Genomic DNA, 23,503 nt, shown 5'->3' with positions numbered 1-23,503 from the left:
TGTGACCATCGAGATGGTGGAAGGAGAACCTCCTTACTTCAAGCACACGGCGGCCATGGTAAGAGGCAAATTTCCCAGAGTTTGCAGAGGCCTGTGAGCACAGAGGGACCCGCCCTGGGAGGAGCAGCCGGAGGGCTCTGCCCATCGGGAAGGGAATTCCCAGAGGATTCAAGCCTGAGCACAGATGAATATTCTGCAGTCTCCAGAATTTGCTTTGGGTTTTAAGTTGTTGCAGCTCTTCTGTCTGTGAGGATGACCTGAAAACATGAAGCCAGAGCATCAGCTCTAATCTTATCTTGCAGAAAACCCCAGACCAACCCCAAACCCCACACCCAAACCCAACAAGTTTTCTGAAGGAGTTTCTGAAAGAGGTTCTGCGAGATGAACTCCCCCTGACTCTTCTCACTGGGAAACTTGTCTAAAACATGAAGATGATTGTTTAACATCCCCATAGTCTAACATATTTCTTTCCTCGCCCAAGCTACTTTCTCCATGTCACCAAGGCTGAGCTTTCAGCAACCCAAACCTCGGGTTCCTTGCCTGGCAGTTTCTGGGATGGAACATCTTGAATGCATTTACTTGAGTGTCAGTGGCACTGCAGGGATGCATTTGATGTAAGAATCCTTGGAAATACCACAGGCAGACCACAGTGACTCTTGCAAATGGCCTGTAAAGCTGGTGTCCGTATTTGGAGAAGCAAAATGGGTTATTTCTGATGGAGGTTCCAACTAACAAAGTCAGCCAATGACATTGGCTCTCAAGGCAAGATCATCTGGATGTTGGAATGGCTGTGGCTGCAGCAGCGTTTGGCTTTTTTGGTTGGCATAGAAAAATGAGCTCTGAGCAGCATCTCTGCCAAGGAGGAAAGTGTCCCTGGAGACTGGGGCTGAGAAACCGGGGTCGCTGTGAGCACTCGTGGGTGTGAAGGAAGCTGGCAGAGCTTTTTCAGAAGTGTTTGCTTTCCGCGCAGGCTCGCTGTCTGATCCGGCAGAACGGGACCCCGCAGCTGCAGGAGCCCAGGCGCCTGTCGGCTCTGCTGCGGGACTTCCTGGAGTGCAGCCTGGAGCCGGACGAGGAGCGGCGCTGGTCTGCCCAGGAGCTGCTGCAGGTGGATGCGAAGCAGCTGCAGGGGAAAGAGCAGCGCGAGGGAGGGGTTTTCTCGTGGGGCCCCCTCCAATAGTGTCCAGTCTCGCTGCTTTTCACATGCAAAGCCAGCAGAATCCTCGCCTGGTTTGGCTTGGCAGGGTCCTTTCCTGGTCGTCTGGACCAGGTGCCCCACAAGGAGCAGGGACATCTTCAAGCAGATCAGGTGGCCCCGAGCCCTCCCTGACCTGAGCCTGGATGTTTCCAGGGAGGAGGCACCTCCCACATCTCTGGGCACCCTCTGCCAGTGTTTCCCCACTCTTCTGATAAAAAACTTCTGCCTCAGATCTAATCTGAGCCTGCTTTCCTCTCCTGAGTTTCAAACCATTCCCCTTTGTCCTGTTGCAACAGAGCCTGTGAGGAACTTGACTTGGGAAGGTAACAGTTGATTTCTTTCTTTTTCATCCTTTGGGCAGCACCCATTTTTATCATCAGCCAAGCCTCTCTCCAGCCTGAGCCCTCTGATTGCTGCAGCAAAGCAATTGAAGGAGCAGCGGAGGACCTGAAGCACCTGGGGCCAGCTTTTTGTTATAGTAGTTAGGACAAGTGGTTAGTTACGGTAGTTAGCACTGCTAGTTAGTTATGGTGGTTAGGACAGCCTGGTAGTTATGGCGGTTTTTTGAATAAAAGCTCTGTTAAACCTCAAGTCCCTTGACGTGTCCCTTCCTTGTTCCCCCGTGGCTCAGCTGCCCAGAGCAATGAGAGGGGAGAGCGGGCCCAGCCTTGCCCAGAGCTGAGCCCCAGCAGAGCCCCGGCAGAGCCCAGAGCAGCCTCAGCATCGGCAGAGTCAGCCTGGAAGGAGGCGCCTGGAGCCTTCTCGACTGCAGCCGACTCTTGTTTACAAACCGCATGGGGTGGGAAATGCCACTGGTTCTGCAAGAGGCCAGAGGGGGCCCGGGGAAGGCCCAAGTGCTCCAGGCGAGGCAAAAACCCGCCCAATGCTGGAGAAAAACCACGCCTTTTTCCCCTCCCACGTCAGCCAAAATATTGAATCCTAACCCAAGTCAAACGGGGCAGGGGAGGAGCCCAGGCCCTTCCACCCCTGCAAACCAAAGCGTCCCTTGCACGGCTCTGAGCCCCGGTGGCCCCGCGGGTGTTGGTTTCTGTCGGGCTCGCTGCCGCCAGCCCAGGCCCAGCCCGGGACAGGGCGGGCGCTGGAGGCTGCGGGCGGGGAGATGCGATCCCGGGACACGCATTCGGTGGCACCTGCGAGCGCAAGCAGGGGAGGGGCTCCGGCAGTGACGGGGGAAAGGAATAAGGTGAATGTGACTTAAACAAACGAAGCCCGTGAATCTGCTTTAGATAGGGCCAGGGAGCTGTAGGTAGGAAGGAGTGAAAGAAACTATCACTTCCAGAAAATGTTACTGATTGCCATGAACTGCTGCTCAGCCAAGGCCGTGTCAAATTCCTGAACTAAAAGAAGAAGAACAAAGATTCAATGGAGTTATTAATATTGCTTTGTTCTACTAAAACAAACAAAACGGGTGTGTGCATATTGGAGGGCAGATCGGGAAGTCTGAACCTTCCAAGGAACAGTCCCGGGGACAGAGCAGCCACCTCTGTCCTACCCACAGCAGCCGGGACGAGCCAGCGCTGCTCCGGCACCGGCTCCTGCCGAGGCATCAGCGGCAAGGAGAGCGCGGGCAGCCGCTCCCGCAGCGCCCTCACGCCAGGGCGAACACGGCGCCCACACGGCACAACGAACCCGCCCCAGCCCCCTGCCGCCCCCTCCGCCCGCAGCCAGCCCCGAGCCCCGCCAGAACCGAGCGCGGCTCCCACCTGCGCTGGGGCCGCCTCCGAGCTCGCCGCCACCTCAGTGGTGGTTCCCAGTCACCCCCAGTATGATCTCATTCACTCCCAGCATCATCCCAGTCGCTTACAGTCACTCCCACTGTGTTTTCAGTATGGTCCCAGTCACTCCCAATAAGATCCCAGTTGCCTGCAGCGTGGTCCCAGTGGCTCCCAGTCACACCCAGGATGGTTGCTTTCACTCTCAGTAAGTGTCCAGTGTGGCTCCAGTCATTTCCAGTATGAACCCAGTCACTCCCTGTATGATTGTATTTGCACCCACTGTGGTCCCAGTTGCTCCCAGTGTCTTGGTTTGAAAGACAGGTGTCTGCCAAGGAAGGCAGGAGTCTCTCCTGAAATGGAAGAAAAAAAAAATTGCAACCCCCTTCCCTCTGAATTATTATAATTTTGAAATTTAGGAGCTTTATAGGCAAAGATATGAGGAACAGGAATAACAGGGTAATATATACTAATATATATACTATAATATATAATATATAATATGTAATTTATACTAATATATATCTGTATGTGTATAACCAGTCAAACAAACAGCAATAACTATGACAGTAACAGCAAACAATCACAAACCCAGTCCCAGCCTTCTCAGCTGTCAGGCCCTTTCCCCTCGGGTGCAGTTCCGCTCGCAGCCAGCAGGGGCGCTGGCGGCTCCCGGTGAGCAGGGCAGGTGCGATGGTTCCCCCGCGGCTGCAGGGGGCGCTCCGGAGCGAGCTCGGGGAGCACGCGGCACTGGCGGCCTGCGATCCCGGGAAGGGATGGAACAAAGATTTCAAAAACCCCCTGGACAGCCGATCCCGGTGTCTGGCCGGACCCTCAGGAACAGCAGGCTGGAACAGCAGGGACGAGCACAAATCCCGGGTTTCAGACGAGATGTATCGACCTCCGGAGCTGCGGTGGGAACCCCCGGAGGTCTCGGCAGGCAGGGCGAGTGGGGCTACAGAGTAGCAAAGGCTCGAAGCAACAGCAGGGGTGGGGCGGCCACAGCCTGGCTCCCAGCAGAGCAGGGAAGGTGGGCTTGGGATCCTGGGGTATCTCCGGTAGAAGGAAAGCAGCTGAAGAAGCAGCCTCTCTCTCCATCCAAACGCCAGGAAACTGACTGCCCGCAAACCCAGGTGAAAGTGATGCACCCCTGCCGCTATTACCAGGTCCTTTGTTTTCCTTAAGCACCCAGTAATTTGTCCCCCTGGCAACATCTATGGGGAAAATTCCTTTAAGAGAAAAAGAAATAGGAGAAGAACTGCTAAAACCCCAACATTATCCACCCCAAATTTTTCCCATACTAACACGTTACATGAAACTGAACCCTTTTAACCATATAAATACATGCATCACGCGAATTATATACATATATACATGCTGATGCTGATTCAAATACAGAGCCATGGGTAGTTCACCCTAAAACAAGGTCCCCTTGAGGTATGCATCAGGTCTCTCCATTCTTTTGCATCACCCACCAGGAGCACCCTAGTCCCTGAGCAAAGACAACCCCACGGATGGGTTTGTCTTTGCTTGAAGCAGAATTAACCCAAACAGTTTTTCCAAGCATACCTCTCATGTGCACCACTGGAACCTTATCCCCGTCTGTTGTTTGTAGGGGTTCGGATTGGGCAGGGCCTGCTCGGCTGGTGGAGCCTCGGGTGTTAACTAACCTGGTGGCTCTTGCTAAATGCACCTCCCAGTTTTTGAAAGTCCCCCCACCCAGTGCCTTCAAGGTGGTTTTAAGCAGTCCATTACACCGCTCAAGCTTCCCAGCTGCTGGTGCATGGTAAGGGATGTGGTACACCCACTCAATGCCATGTTCTCTAGCCCAGGTGTTTATAAGGCTGCTCTTGAAATGAGTCCCATTGTCAGACTCAATTCTCTCAGGGGTGCCATGCCTCCAAAGGACTTGCTTTTCGAGGCCCAGGATGGTGTTCCGGGCAGTAGCGTGAGGCACAGGGTAGGTCTCCAGCCATCCTGTGGTGGCTTCTACCATTGTGAGCACATAGCGCTTGCCTTGGCAGGTTTGAGGCAGTGTGATGTAATCAATCTGCCAGGCCTCCCCATACTTGTATTTGGACCACCGCCCACCATACCACAGGGGCTTCACTCGCTTGGCCTGCTTGACCGCACCGCATGTTTCACAATCATGGATCACCTGGGAGATACTGTCCATGGTTAGATCCACCCCTCGATCTTCTGCCCACTTATAGGTGGCATCTCGGCCCTGATGGCCTGAGGCATCATGGGCGCATCGAGCTAGGAACAACTCTCCTTTATGTTGCCAATCCAAGTCTATCTGGGACACCTCTATTTTCACAGCCTGATCTACCTGTTTGTTGTTACGATGTTCTTCATTAGCCCGGCTCTTGGGGACGTGAACATCTACATGACGGACTTTCACAGACAGTTTCTCTACTCGAGTGGCAATGCCTTTCCACTCCTCAGCAGCCCAGATTGGTTTTCCACTGTGCTGCCAGTTTGCCTTCTTCCACCTTTCCAGCCAACCCCACAGAGCATTGGCTACCATCCATGAATCAGTGTAGAGGTAGAGCTTTGGCCATTCTCTCTTTCAGCTATGTCAGGACCTAACTGGACAGCTTTGAATTTGGCAAATTGGCTCGATCCACCTTCTCCTTCAGTAGCGTGTGCAACTTGTCATGTGGGGTCCATACAGCGGCTTTCCATTTCCAGCCAGCACCTACAATTCGGCAGGAACCATCAGTGAAGAGGGCGTATTGTCTTTCACTCTCTGATTGCTCGTTATATGGTGGGGTTTCTTGGGCACGTGTCACTTGCTCCGCTTCTTCTTCAGAAGATAACCCAAAAGTCTCACCTTCCGGCCAGTTCGTAATTATTTCCAAGATCCCAGGGCGATTCGGGTTTCCAATTCAGATGCGCTGCATGATGAGGGCAATCCATTTGCTCCAAGTAGCGTCGGTGGTGTGATGCATGGAAGGAACCTTTCCTTTGAACATCCACCCCAGCACCGGTAGTCGGGGCGCCAGGAGGAGCTGTGCCTCTGTGCCGATTACTTCTGAGGCAGCTTGGACTCCTTCATAAGCTGCCAAGATCTCTTTCTCTGTGGGAGTGTAGTTGGCTTCAGACCCTCTGTAGCTTCAGCTCCAGAATCCCAGTGGTCGGCCCCGAGTCTCACCAGGCACCTTCTGTCAGAGGTTCCAGGACAGACCATTGCTCCTGGCTGCAGAGTAGAGCACGTTCTTCACCTCTGGTCCTGTCCTGACTGGGCCAAGGGCTACGGCATGAGCAATTTCCTGCTTGATCTGGGCGAAGGCTTGCTGCTGTTCAGGGCCCCATTGGAAATCGTTCTTCTTGCGGGTAACCAGGTAGAGAGGGCTCACGATCTGTACTCAGGAATGTGCATTCTCCAAAAGCCTATGGCACCTAGGAAAGCTTGTGTTTCCTTCTTGTTGGTCGGTGGAGACATTGCTGTGATCTTATTGATGACCTTGGTGGGAATCTGATGTCGTCCATCTTGCCACTTTACTCCCAGGAGCTGGACCTCTCGGGCAGGTCCCTTGACTTTGCTCTTCTTGATGACGAAACCAGCTTCCAGGAGAATTTGGATGATTGTTTCTCTCTTTCTCAAATACCTCCGATGCCATGTTCCCCCACATGATGATGTCATCAATGCACTGCAGATGTTCTGGGGCCTCACCCTCTTCCAGTGCAGCCTGGATCAGTCCATGGCAAATGGTGGGACTGTGCTTCCACCCCTGGGGCAGTCAGTTCCAGGTGTACTGCACACCCCTCCAGGTGAAGGCAAACTGAGGCCTGCACTCTGCTGCCAGAGGAATGGAGAAAAATGCATTAGCAATGTCAATAGTGGCGTAGCACTTTGCTGCTTTGGACTCCAGCTCATACTGGAGCTCCAACATGTCCGGCACAGCAGCGCTCAGTGGTGGAGTCACTTCATTCAAGGCACGATAGTCCACAATCTCCATTCCCCGTCAGACTTGTGCACAGGCCAGATGGGGCTGTGGAAGGGTGAGTGGGTCTTGCTGACCACCCCTTGGCTCTCCAGCTTGCAGATCATCTTGTGGATGGGGATCACAGCATCTCGATTTGTCTGATACTGCCGGCCGTGCACTGTCGAGGTGGCAATTGGCACTCGTTGCTCTTCCACTTTCAGGAGACCAATTGCAGAGGGATTTTCTGATAGTCCAGGCAGGGTGTTCAATTGCCTAATGCCCTCTGCCTCCACAGTAGCACTCCCAAATGCCCACCTGAGTCCTTTCAGGTCTTTGTAATACCCATTCTGGAGGATGTCTATGCCCAGAATACACGGGGCCTCTGGGCCAGTCACAATTGGATGCTTTTGCCACTCCTTCCTAGTCAGGCTCACCTCAGCTTCCAACAACGTCAAATCGTGTGATCTCCCGGTCACCCCAGTGTTGGATACAGGTTCTTCCCCCACATGTCCCAATGGCATTAAAGTACACTGTGCTCCAGTGTCAACCAATGCATCATATTTTTGTTGCTCTGATGTGCCAGGCCATTGGATCCACACCGTCCAGAAAAGCTGGTCCTCCCGTACCGCCTCCTCGCTAGAGGGAGGGCCCCTCTAGACCTGGTTATCATTCTTTCCCTGGGCATACATGCTAGAGGTCCCTTCAAGGAGATCCAACATATCATCCTCCCTTCTGTAATACCTGGCAGCTCGGTCACGGGAAGCTGAGGCTACTTTCACCTTAGCAGAACCCCCTTGGTTAGTGCCTCCCTCCTTGAGTTCACGCACCTGTATTGCCAGGACAGAAGTGGGTTTCCCATCCCACCTTCTCCTGTCTTCCCCATGCACGCACAGAAAAAACCACAGCTCAGCTCGTGGGGTGTACCCTCTCTTTCTAGCTGGGGGACTTGGGGGCTCTGACTTGGGGGCCTGTGACTCGCACTGGTGCCACACTGACCTTCCTCATCTCCTCCCTCATCTCCTCCCTCATTTCCTTCCTCATCTCCTTCATCTCCTCTTTGAGGTCCTGGACCACAGCAGAGACATGAGCTTTCAGCGGACCATTGACCATACTGTCATAATTCCTGAGCTTGTTGGTGACAGAGCCACTGTTTCTCAGTTATTGTCAGCATCAATCGTTGCAATGAAGGTGGTGTATTGCGGTGGCCCTAGCTTTGCCAGGTTCCACATCATCTGTCCTGTGCACCTGACCTTATCGGCGTCATTACCATGCTGTCCATCCCTCCCAAAGAGTACCTCTAATACTGCCACCTCTCTTAGCTGCTGGATCCCTTCCTCGAGTGTCTTCCACTGCATTCTATGATGGTACTCCTGCATTCTGTCTTTGTGAATGAACCTTTCTCTCACACTCATTAAGAGCCGCTCCCAGAGAAAAAGGGGTTCTGGCTCCCACACAAATATCTGGTCCACACCTGGGTTCTGGGTCAGCGATCCCAGATACCTTGCCTCACCGCTATCCAGTTGCACACCTGTGCCCATAAGGCCCCAAACCCGAAGCAGCCAGGTTGTATAAAGCTCACGCCCCCTTCGCACAATGTCTTTTCACATATTACAGAGACTATCGTACGACAGGGACTCATTGATAATTTCCAGCTCGGGCTCTCCTGCTGGTTGTGAGGGCCCTGGTTCCCCATCATCATTAACTGGTCGTACTGATTTGGTCTTCTACTTCCTCCTCTGCACAGGGGCGACTGCTGCTGGCTGTGATTGTCCTTGTGATTCAGCTGGAGCCTGGACGGCTGTTGTTGTTTTGTTTGACTGGTTATATATCTATATATATATATAGTAAAGAACTGTTATTCCTATTTCCCACATCTTTGCCTAAAGACCCTTGATTTCAGAATTATAATAACTCAGGGGGAAAGGGGTTGTATCTGCCACTTCAAGGGAGGCTTCTGCCTTCCTTAGCAGACACCTGTCATTCAAACCGAGACACAAGGCCACGCAGCTTTACACAGAAATTCATACATCGATAAAACTGTACAACGGGATGCAGGTTTACACAGAAAGTGATACACAGGAAAACACAACAATCTGTGCTGTGTGAATACACTGACTTCTGTATAAAAATGGCTCCACGCAGCGGGAACCGATCCAGAACTGTGCGATTACCAATGGACCCATTGACACTTCCATACCCTAGGAACTAAAGACACAGGACTGTAGAGCTCTCCCACTCCGTACATTCCTGTCTGGTGGTGACTTTATGATGTGTATCCCCTATCGCTGCTCTCTGCCCAGAAATCAATCCTGTGCCTTTCTGTGCCTTTAAACTGAGCCTGACGGGGGAGAGAGAAAACACCGAGCGAACTTTTCAAAGCGGTTGTTCAAGGACACAGACACACACTCCTCTGCGTTCTGCTGCGGCAGCGAGAAGAGCGGAGGGAGCGCCCTGCTTGCTTTCCAGCGCGCTTTCGGCTCCTTTTCTCCGGAGGGAGACGGAGAGTTGAAGTTTGTTTTCCTGGGACTTGGGCTTTTTCCCTTCTTCTCTTCTGGACTGTTTCAACATCAGAACACACCGGGAGAATTTTCCACCAAGGCCCTGGAGGACACCAACCCAGCTCCAAGGAGGAGGAGAGAGAGCACACCTACAGAAGGACTCTGAAATCTTCCCAGGTTTCTCTCCACAGCGAGAGGTTTTAGTATTCAGCATTATTATCCTTTTCCTGTGTGTTTGTTAAATAAATAGGTTCTTTTTCTCTTTCACTTTCCTCAGAGGAAAATATTTTTTGGCAGACCTGGTGGGAGAGGGCTGGTTGTAACCTGCCTTCTGTCAGAGGATATTTTCCTCCAAATTTGTCCAAAGCAGCACACTAAAATAAGTCAGTATTTATTTTGAGGGAAAATGATTTCTAATGGCATTTTGAGGGTCAACAAATACAAAGATAATAATAAGGATAAATATAAAGAAATAAATACAAAGAAATACAAAGAAAATACAAAGAGGTGAAAGAGAACAGGAGCTCACTGGACTGGTCCTTGGCAGCACCTGGGCAGACCCTGCATGAATTTGGCTGCCTGAATGCAGCTCTTGCCTGGGCCCCCTCTGGGTGTCTCTCACAGCACCACAGGGATGCTCCTGCCCCTTCCCTGGTGCCCCAGGGTCCTGCAAGCGCCTTCTGGGGCCACCCAGACACCTCCCTGGGCCTCTGGAGGCCTCGTGGCATGGTGCAGAGAGAGATCAAATCAAAGCTTCCTTGGAAGATGGAGGCAGGAGAATATTGCCCACCATCTTCTTTCCAGCTGCCCTCCACACTCCTGCAAATCCTGCTGGGACACTCAGGCTCTCCATTCCGGGGCTCTGCAGCTCCCATGCAAACCCATCCATCACTGTGTCCCCTCTCACATGGATATCAAGAAAATGACACAGCAATAGCTAGAAAATGTGAACTTGATTAATTTGACTGCTCAGAAATTCTACAGCTGGGGGTTGATTGGAAGACTACAGGGTGAGAACCTTATGCCTCCAAAAAGGGTCAAGAGTTTGGAACTGGAACACTCAGGGAAACTTCAGCTTCTGGGGGAAAAGGTGCCCTTCCTCCTCTCTCCCTTTGCTTTATACATCTGAGCTGGAGTCATATGGTTGGAACATCCCCTTGGCTGATTTGGGTCCACTGGCCTGGCTGTGTCCCCTGCCAGGATCCTGCCCGCTCCCATCCCCTCTGATGGGGGAAGGAATGGCAGAGGGACAGCGCTGCTGGGCAGTAGTCAGAACACCGCTCTGTTACCAGCACCCGTCCAGCTACCAATGCAAAGCGCAGCCCTGGAAGGCCCGTGAACTTTCCCTCAGGCAGACCCAACACACGGGACTTGAGCTGCCAGCGGCCCAGGTCACCCTCTGCCAGCCCCGCTCCTTGGACCTTGTGTCCCCCTGGAGCAGACACAAAGTGTTTCTGCTGCTCCCCCTCCTGCACAAATCCACAGAGAGCTGGGATTTTTCCAAGTCTCGTGTCTCCGTTGTGCCGTATTCCCAAAGAAGCAGCAGCCCCTCCCGATGAACACGACAGGTTGCACGGATGCTTGTCAGCTCCACTGCCTGCCTGGAAATCTGGAAACTGCTTCTAAATGCTGCTCCCTTCAGCTCTGGGGCACCGACTGACACAGAGCTGGGAAACAAATCCCCTGGCTGCTGGCTGACAAGGTGAGTTCCGCCAGAGTCAGAGCTCTGTGGGAAATCTCTATCCACGCCTCTCCTTTGAATAGATCCGCACAGGGGGTGCGCAGGGACGTGTCCTGTATGGAAAGGAAGGAGTGTGCCAGCACCGTGGCTGACACTTTCCCTCTCCATGTGCGTTCCACAGCCACGGGTACACAGACGTGATGGAAACCCTCGCACAGCCAGAGCCTTCTGTCCCTGCAGAACGGAGCGCGGCGGGTGGGGGCGGTTGGTGGGCAGCGAGTCCCGGACAGCGGGCGAGATCCGGCTCCACAGCTGCCAGGCCCTGCTAAGGCTTAATGCTGCCTCCTCGACAACAGGAAAGGCCTTCAGCCTCGTCCCTGCCCAGAGGGGCAGTGCTGGCCTGGCTGCACAGCTCGTTTTCCCCACAGGTTGCAGGAGATGAGATCACAACGCTTGCAAACACCGACTGCGAGCCACAGCTCTGGGTGCTCACCATGAACCTCAGCTCTGCCAGCGCTGTCTGCCCCAGGCTCCAGGGGATGCAGTGGGAGCCCGGCTGGGCTCTGCCCTGGGGCCATCCTCCAGGGACAGCTGCACACAGGGAGCATTTGGTTGCCACAAAGAGCCAGGCCATGGCTGCAGGGAGCTGCTCCAGGTGTGGCCTGCACTGCTGTGTGCTGCGCTCTGGGGCTGCTGCTCCCCGCAGAGGGAACTGCACTGGGGTGCCAGAGGAGACAGAGAAGCTCCAGCTTAAGCCTAACTGGGCTGGGTGGCTGGGCTGGGAAGAGTGGCGAGGGTCAAGGGCATGCACAGAGCTCATCCTGCTCTGTGAAGAACGAGGAAAAGGGAGTGGGAACCCAGCAGTGAGCAGAGCTGAGGCCTGGAGAGCAGCTCTGAATGACCCCCAAATCTCACCAGACCTCTGAGACATTGCTGTTCTTCAGCCAGTGACAACATGAGTCCCTAAACCTGGGGCTCACTCGTGGCCAGGGGCATCAAGGAAGGCTACAGTGCAATGGGGACTGCGGTGAGCTGGGAACTCACTGGGGGAAAGAGGGAGCACTTGTGGAGCAAAAGGCAGGTGGGGGAGAGAACTGTTGAGAGAAAGGCTGAGCTTCAGCTTGAGCAAGCTGAAAAATGGCATTGGGGGTCATCCCAGACTGATTTCATTTCAGAAGTTACTGAACAAGTTTGTTATTGGGGGGGTGTCATATTTTCCCCTGGAGGTGCACGCTCTGCAAACTTGAGCTGCACTGCCGAGCTGCTCAAGCACGTCTCTGCTGCAGGTCACGGCGTTTCTTCTTTGGCTTCTCGTGGCCCCGGGGCTGAGCCGCAGCAGAGCCCTGGCGGAGCCCAGAGCAGCCTCAGCATCCACAGAGCCCGGCTGCAAGGAGAGAAAGCAGAAAGCGCCCGTCAGCTGAAGGCTCCCGTCCCCCTTGTCCCAGCCGCCCGCGGTGCCCAGGCCGTGCTGGCCGCGCTCAGAGCGCTGCCCAAAGCTGCCCAGCATTGCTGCCTCTGGCAGGAGAGCAGGAGGGCAGGACACGTGCCCAGCCTGCAGCCGGCCGTGGCACAGCCACCTCCTCAGCAGCTGCCCAGAGCGGGATGCCGCTGCGCTCGCTGCCATCTCCCAAAAGCCCTTATCCCAGCCGTGCCAAGAGGACGGGCACCCACCTCACACCTCCCGCCGCCAGAAGAAAAGCTGCTCCCAAACGGTGTCCTCAGTCCTTCTCCAAGGGCACGTCCCATCCACGCCACAGCTGCTCCCAAGCACTTCGCCATCCGGACCAGACAGCACCTAGAACGCTTCCTTTGGAAAAACAAACCATAAATCAATGAAAAGAGATTACAGACAAAAACGGAAAACAAAGAAAAAGGTAAAAAATCTTCCCTCTGCTGGGGCCTTGAGGAAGGCCCAAGCCAACCATGCGAGGGAAAAACCCACCCACAGGCCAGGGCAGCCCACGCTTTCTGCCTTCCCCCTGCACTGCCCCCAAAAGTCATGCTGAGCCCAAAGCCAACAAGGGCAGTGGAGCAGCCCAAGCCCTTCCTTGCCTGCAGAGCGAAGCAGCCCATGCACAGCTTCTGGTGTCCAACCTCTGCTCCCACCATGGGGCTTTGTTTGTGTTGGGCTGGCTGCCCCAGCCCCAGCCCCAGGGCGGGCCACGGTGGGTGCTGGGGGCTGTTGGCAGGGCCAGGAGCAGACTCCCAGTTCAAAACCAGCCCAGCCCATCCCCCCAGCCCTGGCAAAAAGCAGCTTGGCAGCCGATTGAAGAATCGGTTGCATCCGCCCCAGCAAAGGGGGGAACCTTTGCTTCCCGGCCAGGCTGTGCAATGCACAAATCTGGGAGCATCCCCCTGCGTGTGGACTCATCTGCAAATTCGCTGTGGAGCCTGGCTTTGGAGAAGGTGCCACAATTGAAGTCCATCTGATCTTCAGCTTGCCAGGTGGAGGAAGAGCTTGTCATCCTTGATGTCACCCTCCATGTCTCCAGCAGCAGCAGCCGCACCTGGCACAGCTTCTCCAGGGGCTCCTTCTTCCCTGGGGCTGGAGCAGGCTGTCAGTGCTCTGCCCAGGGCCCCGGCTGTCGCTGAAGAAGGACAAGCAAAAGCAGCTGGCGTGGGGGCCACCAGTGCTGGGAAGAGCAGCTCAGCTCCAGCAGCAGGGCTGTGCGTGCCCAGCTGAGGAGCCCTGCGCAGCGATTCAGGCAGGACAAAAACTCTGCCTTTCTTTGCTGCTTCTTGCCAAGGCGCGTGTGCAGCTGGAACTTACCGGCTCCCTGGGTCAAAGCGTGCGTGTGGCTCTCTCCCTTCTCCTATGGCACGCGAATATCCTGTATCCAAGGATCACAGGACAGATCTTCTAATGAGGGCCTTTCCGAGGAGAGCACGGATAAACACCGTCGGATGAGATTCTGGCACTCTGCGGAGTGAAAGCAGAAAGCACCAGTCAGTTGCAGAAGGCTCCTGTCCGCTTTGCCCCACTCTTGCCATGGCCAGGCCGTGCTGCGTGTGCTCAGGGCTGTGCCTAAACTTTGCCATCAATTCTTTCTTTTGGAGGAGAGCAGGAGAGCAGGACATTGCCACCTGCTCAGCAGCTGCCAGTGTGGGATGCTCCTGAGCCCGCTGCTGTCTCCCAGCACTGCTATTCCCCCCGTGCTGCAGAGATGAGGATCCACCTGCAGAGAGCCGTTGTGGGAGCGAGAGCCGGCCCCAGGTGCTGTTCCAGCCCCTCCTGAAAGGGTGCTCCCCGCAGACCATCTGGTGCAGCACGATGCCCAGGGACCAGACGGTCGCTGCCTTGCCGTAGTACCAGCCGAACTGGGTCCATTCCGGGGGGCTGTAGGATGGTGTTCCTATGGAATAGAGATGGAGTTCTTCAGGGGGACGCTGCCTGCTCCCAGAGCCTCGCCCCAGCATCCCTGGGCATGCGGGGGCCGCAGCAGCGGCACGCGGCGTGACCCGCTGCCCTCTGGCCAGCACCTGGGACTTGTGTACAAACTGGGGGTTGGAAAAGAAACCGCTGGTGTTGCAAGAGGGCAGCAGAAGCCCTGGCAAGGCCCGAGCATTCCATGCAAAGGAAAAACCCACTTGGTGCTGGGGAAAAACCACGCTTTCATCCTCCCTGCCTGCACTGCCCCAGAAACCATTCTTAAGCCAAGGCAACCACGGGCAGCAGAGCAGTCCGAGCCCTGTCTCGCCTGCACACCAAACGGGCTGGAGCACAGGTTCTGGCCCCCCCTCTCTGCTACCCCCACCCACGGGTGTTTCTGTGGCGCTGGCTGCCCCAGCCCCAGCGCCAGTCCTGGGCAGAGTGGCTGGCGAAGGCTGCCGGCAGGGCTGGAAGATGGCCCCTCAGCCAGCGCCGCTCAAAAGCAGCTCAGCTGAAGACTCCGGCTGCCATGACTGGCAGCAAAAGGGAGAATCCCCCCTGCCACAGCCGGCTTGGGCTGTGAGATGTTGGGCCGTGAAATGTTGGGCTGTGAGATGTTGGGCTGTGAGATGCCGCTACCAGGAGCCTCCCCCTGCGTGGGCTCACCTGCAAAGCTGGTGTAGGCTGCGGCTTGCAGGTAGGTGCCACAGCCAAAGTCGATGAGTTTGGCCTGCCTGGTGGCCAGGTCAACCAGGATGTTCTCCGGTTTGATGTCCCGGTGCAGGACCCCGCAGCTGGTGCAGTGCCGCACGGCCTCCAGCACCTGGCGGAACAGGTGCCGCGCCACCTCCTCGCACAGGAAGCCCCGTGCCCGAATGAAGCGAAGGAGGTCCTGACACCACTCCGGGCGCTCCAGCACCATCACCACGTTGTTGGGGAGCTCCAGCCACTCGTGGAGCTGGACGATGCCAGGGAAGCCAGCGGACACCTTGTCCAGCAGCACGATCTCCAGTGGTGCTCGGGTGCCGTCGGGCTGCGGGAGGAGCACGACCCCCCAAAATCAGCGCGGGGACGGAGCGGGGGGTCCCGGCTGGGCCCGAGGCCACAGGGAGGGGCTGTGGCCGCCGGCGGCTCAGGAGCTCTGTGGGCAGAGCAAAGGGGGTGACACCGGGCTGGGGGGCCCGGGGGAGCACAGAGCTCTGGGGGAGGGGGGACACGACCCCCGGGCCCCTCCCATCACCTGCTTGTGCAGGTAGAAGCCGAGCCCCAGCGCCAGGAAAACGAAGCCCAACACGAAGCCCCCGATCCCTGTCAGCATCTTGGGGGGGCGGGGGGCAGCTTTGATGGGTGGGGGGCAGAAGGATCCGGGAAACGGCGGTGGCTGCCGGGAAGGGACCGGAATGGACTGGGACAGAATGGGATGGACTGGGACAGAATGGGACAGGAGGATACACTGGGACTCAGATCAGGACTGGGCAGGGCCAGATTTGGGACACCAGGGATTATACTGGGATATATTGGGACCACACTGAGGGCTACTGGGAACATGCTGAGGCCCAATGGGTGCTGCTGGGATATACTGGGAGTGATTTGCATCATACTGAGACTGACTAGAATAATTCTGGGAGTGACTGGAACCACAGTGGTGGCAAAAGGGCGCAATTGGAAAGATGCAGGCGGCAACTGGGATCATCCTGGGAGCAGCATGTGCATGCTGGGGTCATACTGGGATCATACTGGGAGTGACAGGGTCATGTTGCAGTGACTGGCATAGTTCTGGGAGTATCTGGAAGTGACTGGGATCATACTGGGGGTGACAGGAATCAAACCAGACTCACACGGGGAAGTTACCTGGAATCATAAGAGGGGGTGACTGGACTCATACTGGGATCATGCTTAGAGCAACTGGGACCATGATGGGGGCAAAAGGCATCATAGAGAGACTGACTGGGAGTGACTGGGTTCATACTGGAAGTGACTGGGGCTGTACCTGACTCCTACTGGGAGGGACTGAGAGTGAAAGGAACCACGCTGGGCATGACTGGGAACAACTGGGACCATGTTGGGGGCAACTGGGATCTTATTGGGAATGACTGGGAACATAAAAGCTTGAGTGGAGTTTTTATCCCGTGGCATTCCCGGGGAGCAGCGGCAGCTCCGCGCCCCCAGCCCGGGGGGTGGGAGCAGGGGAACCGCTGGCAGCACCTTCGGGGCACAGCCGAGGGCTGGGGGGCTCCTCCCCCACTTCATTTGCTCTGCCCAATTCAAATCATCCCCTCCCATTCAAATCCCCTCCATTCACATTTTCTCCCCACCATTAAAGTTTCCTTGCCCCAATTCAACTTTTCTCCCCAGTTAAGCCCTGAGGCCCCTCCCCGTCCCCGGCTCCTCCTGGCAGGACCCGGCTGGGACCTTCTGGAAACAGCAGCGGGAAGAGTTCCAAAATTCCTCATTACTTCCATCGATTTCCTTGGTTTCTGGGGCATTTTCCTGCGGCTGCTCCGGGCCATGGCTGAGGGGTCCCCTCGGGCTCCAGCCCCTTTCCAGCCCCTTTTTCCAGCTCTTTTCTTCAGCTGACCCAAACCTGTGGACTTTGGGGGGCGGGAAGAGTCGCTCTGCTCAGGGGGTCCCCGTGGTGCCCCAGGGAGGCCCCGAGGCCGCAGCGCGGTTCCCTCGGGCCCCTTGGAGCGTTTGGAATCTCCAACTCTCAGCAATCGCTGTCCGTGGCATTCAGTCCCCTGTTGGAGAGGATGAAAGTTTGGTAAGAAAGTTTCACAGATATGTAGGCTTGGCAGAAAGATCTCTGAATGTAGAAACTGAGGGTGAGATAGAAATGAAAGCAAGTTTTGATGTAGAGAAAAGGTGTTTTGCTGAACCAGTGATCATTGAATAACTGAGAAGGCAAAGGTTGGAGATGAGCTGGAAGGAGATTTTTATGATTAGAACAAAGGTATGTGACAACAAACAAAGACGTGTTTTTCACCAAGTAAATAAGTCTCAAGAAGAGCATAAGTAAATAGAAAACATGTTTTTACCAAAAAGAGAGAGCTATCACCGGCAAACAAATGTCGATGTGGCAGGTGGAAGAAAGGTCTGAGAACTTTCCATTGTAAGCTTTAATTGTAACTTGCTTACTCTTGTGATTGGATAATAATGACTATAATATGGTAATGGTAGTAGCTATTTGGCTATAGCCAAATGTAAAAGTATTGTGTATGGTGCTTATTGGTTGATATGTATTAAGATACTCTGCAAAGAAAGGTTTAAAATGCTTTGTAACTTGAACAGAAAGCTATTACCACAGGCCTAGGCCCTAGGGTGTATCACCGTGTCCCGCAGCCATAGGGAAGAGGAGGAGAGAAGGTCCAGCAGGCAGGAATTGTGCAGCAAGATTGATTTATTTAATTATTTTACAAACTCTTTTATAGACTTTTTTCTTCAGAGTCTAATTGGACAAAGGATCAGCCTCCCCTTGGGGATTGGCTAAAATCCTAAAACATCCATTGTCAAAATATTTTTCTACTGTACCATAAACAAGACTTTTCAAGGTTGCAGGTAGTTTGGTTGTTTGCATTCCCTGCCACCTCTTCTGTGAGAGAGAAAAGTCTCTCACGGACTTAGAAAATAGCAAGAAAATCCTTGCTAGCAGCATTTTTGTATCTACAATTCCCCCTTTTTGTTTGATAAGAGAACAACTCTACTATTAATCCTAAATAGAAATTTACATCAGTTATTAATTCTAAATATGTCCTTAAGGCTTTAACGATCTGACTCCATAACAAGAAATTTAAAGTTCAGTCTCTGCTTGTGGGAGGACCATCCCAGTCTCTGCTTGTAGAAGGACCATCTGCCTGATGGTTGACATCCTGGTCATCATCAGAAGAGTCATTAGGCTGATGATCTACATTCTGGTGGCCATTTGGATGGTTGGCGTTCTGGTCATCATTTGGAGGTTGCCTGTTCTGCCTCTGGTGCCGTAGGTCAGGGCGAACGCATTTTGCAGGTAGCCACCGTACCCCAGTATCTGTGGAAACGCAAGCATACCCACGACTCCAAACCATAAGCTCATGCAGCCTTCCCACTGGTTAGTGAGTAAATTCCGCACCCAGACTTTTGCCCAGGGCAGTTGTGTCTCGCCTGAAGACTGCAGTGAGAGAAAATGATTCAGAATAACAGGATTATTTGAATTTTGTGGTACTGTAAGGTGATTAATTGTATACGAGCTTTTGCTAGTCGGCTTCAGTCCCGGGCTGGCCCTGGGCTGGCGGCAGCGAGCCCGACAGAAACCAACGCCCACGGGGCCACCGGCACCGGGACTCAGAGCCGTGCAAGGGAAGCTTTGGTTTGCAGGGGTGGAAGGGCCTGGGCTCCTCCCCTGCCCCGTTTGACTTGGGTTAGGATTCAATATTTTGGCTGACGTGGGAGGGGAAAAAGGCGTGGTTTTTCTCCAGCACTGGGCGGGTTTTGTCCCCCGCATTTGGGCCTTCCCCGGGCCCCCTCTGCCCTCTTGCAGAACCAGTGGCATTTCCCACACCACGCGGTTTGTAAACAAGAGTCGGCTGCAGTCGAGAAGGCTCCAGGCGCCTCCTTCCAGGCTGACTCTGCCGATGCTGAGGCTGCTCTGGGCTCTGCCGGGGCTCTGCTGGGGCTCAGCTCTGGGCAAGGCTGGGCCCGCTCTCCCCTCGCATTGCTCCGGGCAGCTGAGTCACAGGGGGACAAGGAAGGGACACGTCAAGGGACTTGAGGTTTAACAGAGCTTTTATTCAAAAAACTGCCATAACTACCAGGCTGTCCTAACCACCATAACTAACTAGCAGTGCTAACTACCGTAACTGTCCACTTGTCCTAACTACTATAACAAAAAGCTGGCCCCAGGTGCTTCAGGTCCTCCGCTGCTCCCTCAATTGCTTTGCTGCAGCGATCAGAGGGCTCAGGCTGGAGAGAGGCTTGGCTGATGATAAAAATGGGTGCTGCCCAAAGGATGAAAAAGAAAGAAATCAACTGTTACTTTCCCAAGTCAAGCTCCTCACAGGCTCTGTTGCAACAGGACAAAGGGGAATGGTTTGAAACTCAGGAGAGGGAAGCAGGCTCAGATTAGATCTGAGGCAGAATTTTTTTATCAGAAGAGTGGGGAAACACTGGCAGAGGGTGCCCAGAGATGTGGGAGGTGCCTCCTCCCTGGAAACATCCAGGCTCAGGTCAGGCAGGGCTCGGAGCCACCTGATCTGCTTGAAGATGTCCCTGCTCCTTGCGGGGCACCTGGTCCAGACGACCTGCAAAGGACCCTGCCAAGCCAAACCAGGCAAGGATTCTGCTGGCTTTGCATGTGAAAAGCAGCGACACTGGACACTATTGGAGGGGGCCCCACGAGAAAACCCCTCCCTCGCGCTGCTCTTTCCCCTGCAGCCGCTTCGCATCCACCTGCAGCAGCTCCTGGGCAGACCAGCGCCGCTCCTCGTCCGGCTCCAGGCTGCACTCCAGGAAGTCCCGCAGCAGAGCCGACAGGCGCCTGGGCTCCTGCAGCTGCGGGGTCCCGTTCTGCCGGATCAGACAGCGAGCCTGCGCGGAAAGCAAACACTTCTGAAAAAGCTCTGCCAGCTTCCTTCACACCCACGAGTGCTCACAGCGACCCCGGTTTCTCAGCCCCAGTCTCCAGGGACACTTTCCACCCTGGCAGAGATGCTGCTCAGAGCTCATTTTTCTATGTCAACCAAAAAAGCCAAACGCTGCTGCAGCCACAGCCATTCCAACACCCAGATGATGTTGCCTTGAGAGCCAATGTCATTGGCTGACTTTGTTAGTTGGAACCTCCATCAGAAATAGCCCATTTTGCTTCTCCAAATACAGACACCAGCTTTACAGGCCATTTGCAAGAGTCTGCCTGTGGTATTTCCAAGGATTCTTACATCAAATGCATCCCTGCAGTGCCACTGACACTCAAGTAAATGCATTCAAGATGTTCCATCCCAGAAACTGCCAGGCAAGGAACCCGAGGTTTGGATTGCTGAAAGCTCAGCCTTGGTGACATGGAGAAAGTAGCTTGGGCGAGGAAAGAAATATGTTAGACTATGGGGATGTTAAACAATCATCTTCATGTTTTAGACAAGTTTCCCAGTGAGAAGAGTCAGGGGGAGTTCATCTCGCAGAACCTCTTTCAGAAACTCCTTCAGAAAACTTGTTGGGTTTGGGTGTGGGGTTTTGGGGTTGGTCTGGGGTTTTCTGCAAGATAAGATTAGAGCTGATGCTCTGGCTTCATGTTTTCAGGTCATCCTCACAGACAGAAGAGCTGCAACAACTTAAAACCCAAAGCAAATTCTGGAGACTGCAGAATATTTGTCTGTGCTCAGGCTTGAATCCTCTGGGAATTCCCTTCCCGATGGGCAGAGCCCTCCGGCTGCTCCTCCCAGGGCGGGGTCCCTCTGTGCTCACAGGCCTCTGCAAACTCTGGGAAATTTGCCTCTTACCATGGCCGCCGTGTGCTCGAAGTAAGGAGGTTCTCCTTCCACCATCTCGATGGTCACAATGCCCAAGGACCAGATGTCCACCTTGGGGCCATAAGGAGAACTGGTCACAACCTCTGGGGCCATCCAGTGAGCAGTGCCCACCATGGAGCTGCACTGCTCCTGCTCAGGGCTGAGCTGAGCGCAGAGGCCAAAATCAGCTGAGGACAGAAACAAACACTGTCTAAGGCAGCTGGAATGAGGAAACCAATCACAAAGATTGCCCACTCTCAGTCTGAGAATGCACTGCTGAATCCAGCTGGAAAAGTCCGCAGGGCTGTAGCCAAGGCAAGATGGAAGTGGACCCTTAAAGGAACCCTCAGCTTTCATGCAGTGGCTTTTAGTGATTCCCTCGAAGCTTCAGATTCCAACTCCCACCCCTCTGCAAGAGCCACACCCAGAGCAAAGCCACTGCTGACACCCTGCTCCTCTCCTGAGCTCTCTGCATGGAGCAGCCGCTCTCAGCTGGCAGCAGGGGCCGGGCACCGCCACCAGCAGCACTTGTGGGGCTCTGGCCGTCACTGGGAAGCAGCCCCACACCCGCAGCCCGGGAGCGCCGTGCCTGACCAGGAACACCCACCCAGCTTGACAGAGCCGTCCGTTGCCAGAAGGATGTTGGAGCTCTTCAGATCTCTGTGGATCACCCGGTTTGAGTGGATGAAATCCAGGCCCTGCAGACACTGAGACAGAGCAAGAAACACGAGGGTGGAAATCCATGGCCGGAATACACAATCACACAAGAAAGGACAGTTTAGAATTCTGCCAGCAGCAGCTTTGCTGTGCCAGGCCAGGAGTGCAGTGCAGACAAGCTCTGGGCAAATGGTTCAAGGCAAAGCTGAGAACAGCAAATCAAATCAAAAAAGACAGAGAGTCCCACAAAGAGCAGGAAAGAGGACAAGAGCAGAGTGGAAGTGCAGTGACACTGGCAGGCCGTTCACTTCAGAGGCTCTTTCTTCTCCAGCTCATAAAAACAACACAGAAACAAAGCTCTGAGCATGGAGCCACTCCTGTTCTCAGGCCCTGCTTGGAAGGAGCATTGTGTCCAAGCCTTGGGAAGCACATTTCACCCTGGGATGGCATCAGAAGGACCAGGAGGTTGTGGAAAATTAAAGGACTCAAAGTGCTCTTGGCAAAGAGATGGCCAAGGAAAAGTGGGGAAACAGAGAACAAAGGAAATAAAACTTCACAGAGCCATGAATATCGGATGTTATACAAAGTGGGGGTGCACATTAAGGGGCACATGCAGCAGGCGCATCGGGAAGTCTGTACCTTCCAAGGACCTCAGCCACTGGGGAAAGGGACACGGAGATGCGGCCGGCGAAATCGGCATAAAAAGGAGGCTGCGTCCTCCAACACTTGGACAGACCCCACGGGAAATGCCCCGTGGCCTCTCCCTTGCTCCAGGAATAAAGTTCCTTTTACAGGACTCCTCCGGCTCCTCTGGGGACACAAACCTCTGGCCACGGGAACTTTCCCGCACACTCCCGCCGACGGGGCAGCCACCTCTGTCCTACCCACAGCAGCCGGGACGAGCCAGCGCTGCTCCGGCACCGGCTCCTGCCGAGGCAGCAGCGGCAAGGAGAGCGCGGGCAGCCGCTCCCGCAGCGCCCTCACGCCAGGGCGAACACGGCGCCCACACGGCACAACGAACCCGCCCCAGCCCCCTGCCGCCCCCTCCGCCCGCAGCCAGCGCCGAGCCCCGCCAGAACCGAGCGCGGCTCCCACCTGCGCTGGGGCCGCCTCCGAGCTCCGCCGCCGCCTCACCGGGCTCCGGCCGCCGCCGCCGCTCCCGGGCCCGCACAGACGCTCCGCCAATGGCGCCTCTGCTGCGCCACGGCCGCCCTGCCGGCGGCTCCGGGCCCGGGCTGCTCCCCGCTCCGACCAATCAGCGCGCCAGAACCACGACTGACGGCAGCACCGCCCAATCGCAGCGAGGGGCGGGCTCTGCACACGGCCCAGCCTCGCCCCGCGCTCCCAGCGCCCCCCGGGCTGCGTGAGGGGAAAGCCGCAGCTGAGGAACAGCCGTGGAACGGGCCCGGCCCGAGCCGCCATTCAGCTGAGAAGGGAAACAAAGCTCTCCGCTGCTCCCGGCCCGACTTGCCCAGCCCTGCGTGTTGGCTGCCTCCGGCTCCTTGGGAAGCCCTGCAGCCTCGCTACTCCCGCCCCTAATTCGGAGCATCAGTGCATGGCTTTGATTTCGTTGTTCAGGCTTGGCTATGGGCTGTCCTGGTCTGCTGCATTTTCTGGGTTCCTCTTGGATGCTTTGAGCAACAGGCTGTGCCCCGGGAGGATCCTTTGTGCTCCTTTGTGACAGAGGAGAACCTTCCAGGCGGTTCTTGCGGGAGCTGCTGCTGTGATGTCACGGGAACGCTGCCGCGTCCTCGCCGTGTTCCCGTTGCTGTGGGCACGGAGCCCTCAGTGTCCAGAGCGGCTCTGGGCGCCCGCTGGTTGCCGGAGGATCCTCCTGCCCGAGGCATTCTCAGCAGCCAGCCCAGCCCCTGCCGGGTGTCCTTCTGTGCTTGCAGGGGTACAGTCTGCCACGTGTGCAGCACGGCCAAAATGATCCAGCAAGCGGTTGCTGCAGTTTGCAC

The 23,503-nt window shown here is 55.2% G+C and overlaps 1 long non-coding RNA gene and 1 pseudogene across 1 annotated transcript; one reads left to right on the top strand and one right to left on the bottom strand.

The window, feature by feature from the left end:
* The window catches only part of LOC138102439 (zinc finger protein 850-like), a 141,615-nt pseudogene that overhangs the window by 68,440 nt on the left and 49,672 nt on the right, over positions 1–23,503 (top strand).
* Positions 21,056–22,765, bottom strand: LOC138102452 (uncharacterized). The gene is made up of 3 exons (XR_011147419.1): positions 22,638–22,765; positions 21,493–21,592; positions 21,056–21,073 (listed from the first exon to the last, which is right to left on the bottom strand). It is a non-coding gene; the product is annotated as an uncharacterized lncRNA (long non-coding RNA).

This window comes from Aphelocoma coerulescens, unplaced genomic scaffold (assembly GCF_041296385.1).
Source record: "Aphelocoma coerulescens isolate FSJ_1873_10779 unplaced genomic scaffold, UR_Acoe_1.0 HiC_scaffold_75, whole genome shotgun sequence".
Lineage (NCBI taxonomy): Eukaryota > Metazoa > Chordata > Aves > Passeriformes > Corvidae > Aphelocoma > Aphelocoma coerulescens.
Note: the sequence above shows the minus strand (reverse complement) of the source record. Positions and strands in the feature narration are given on the sequence as shown.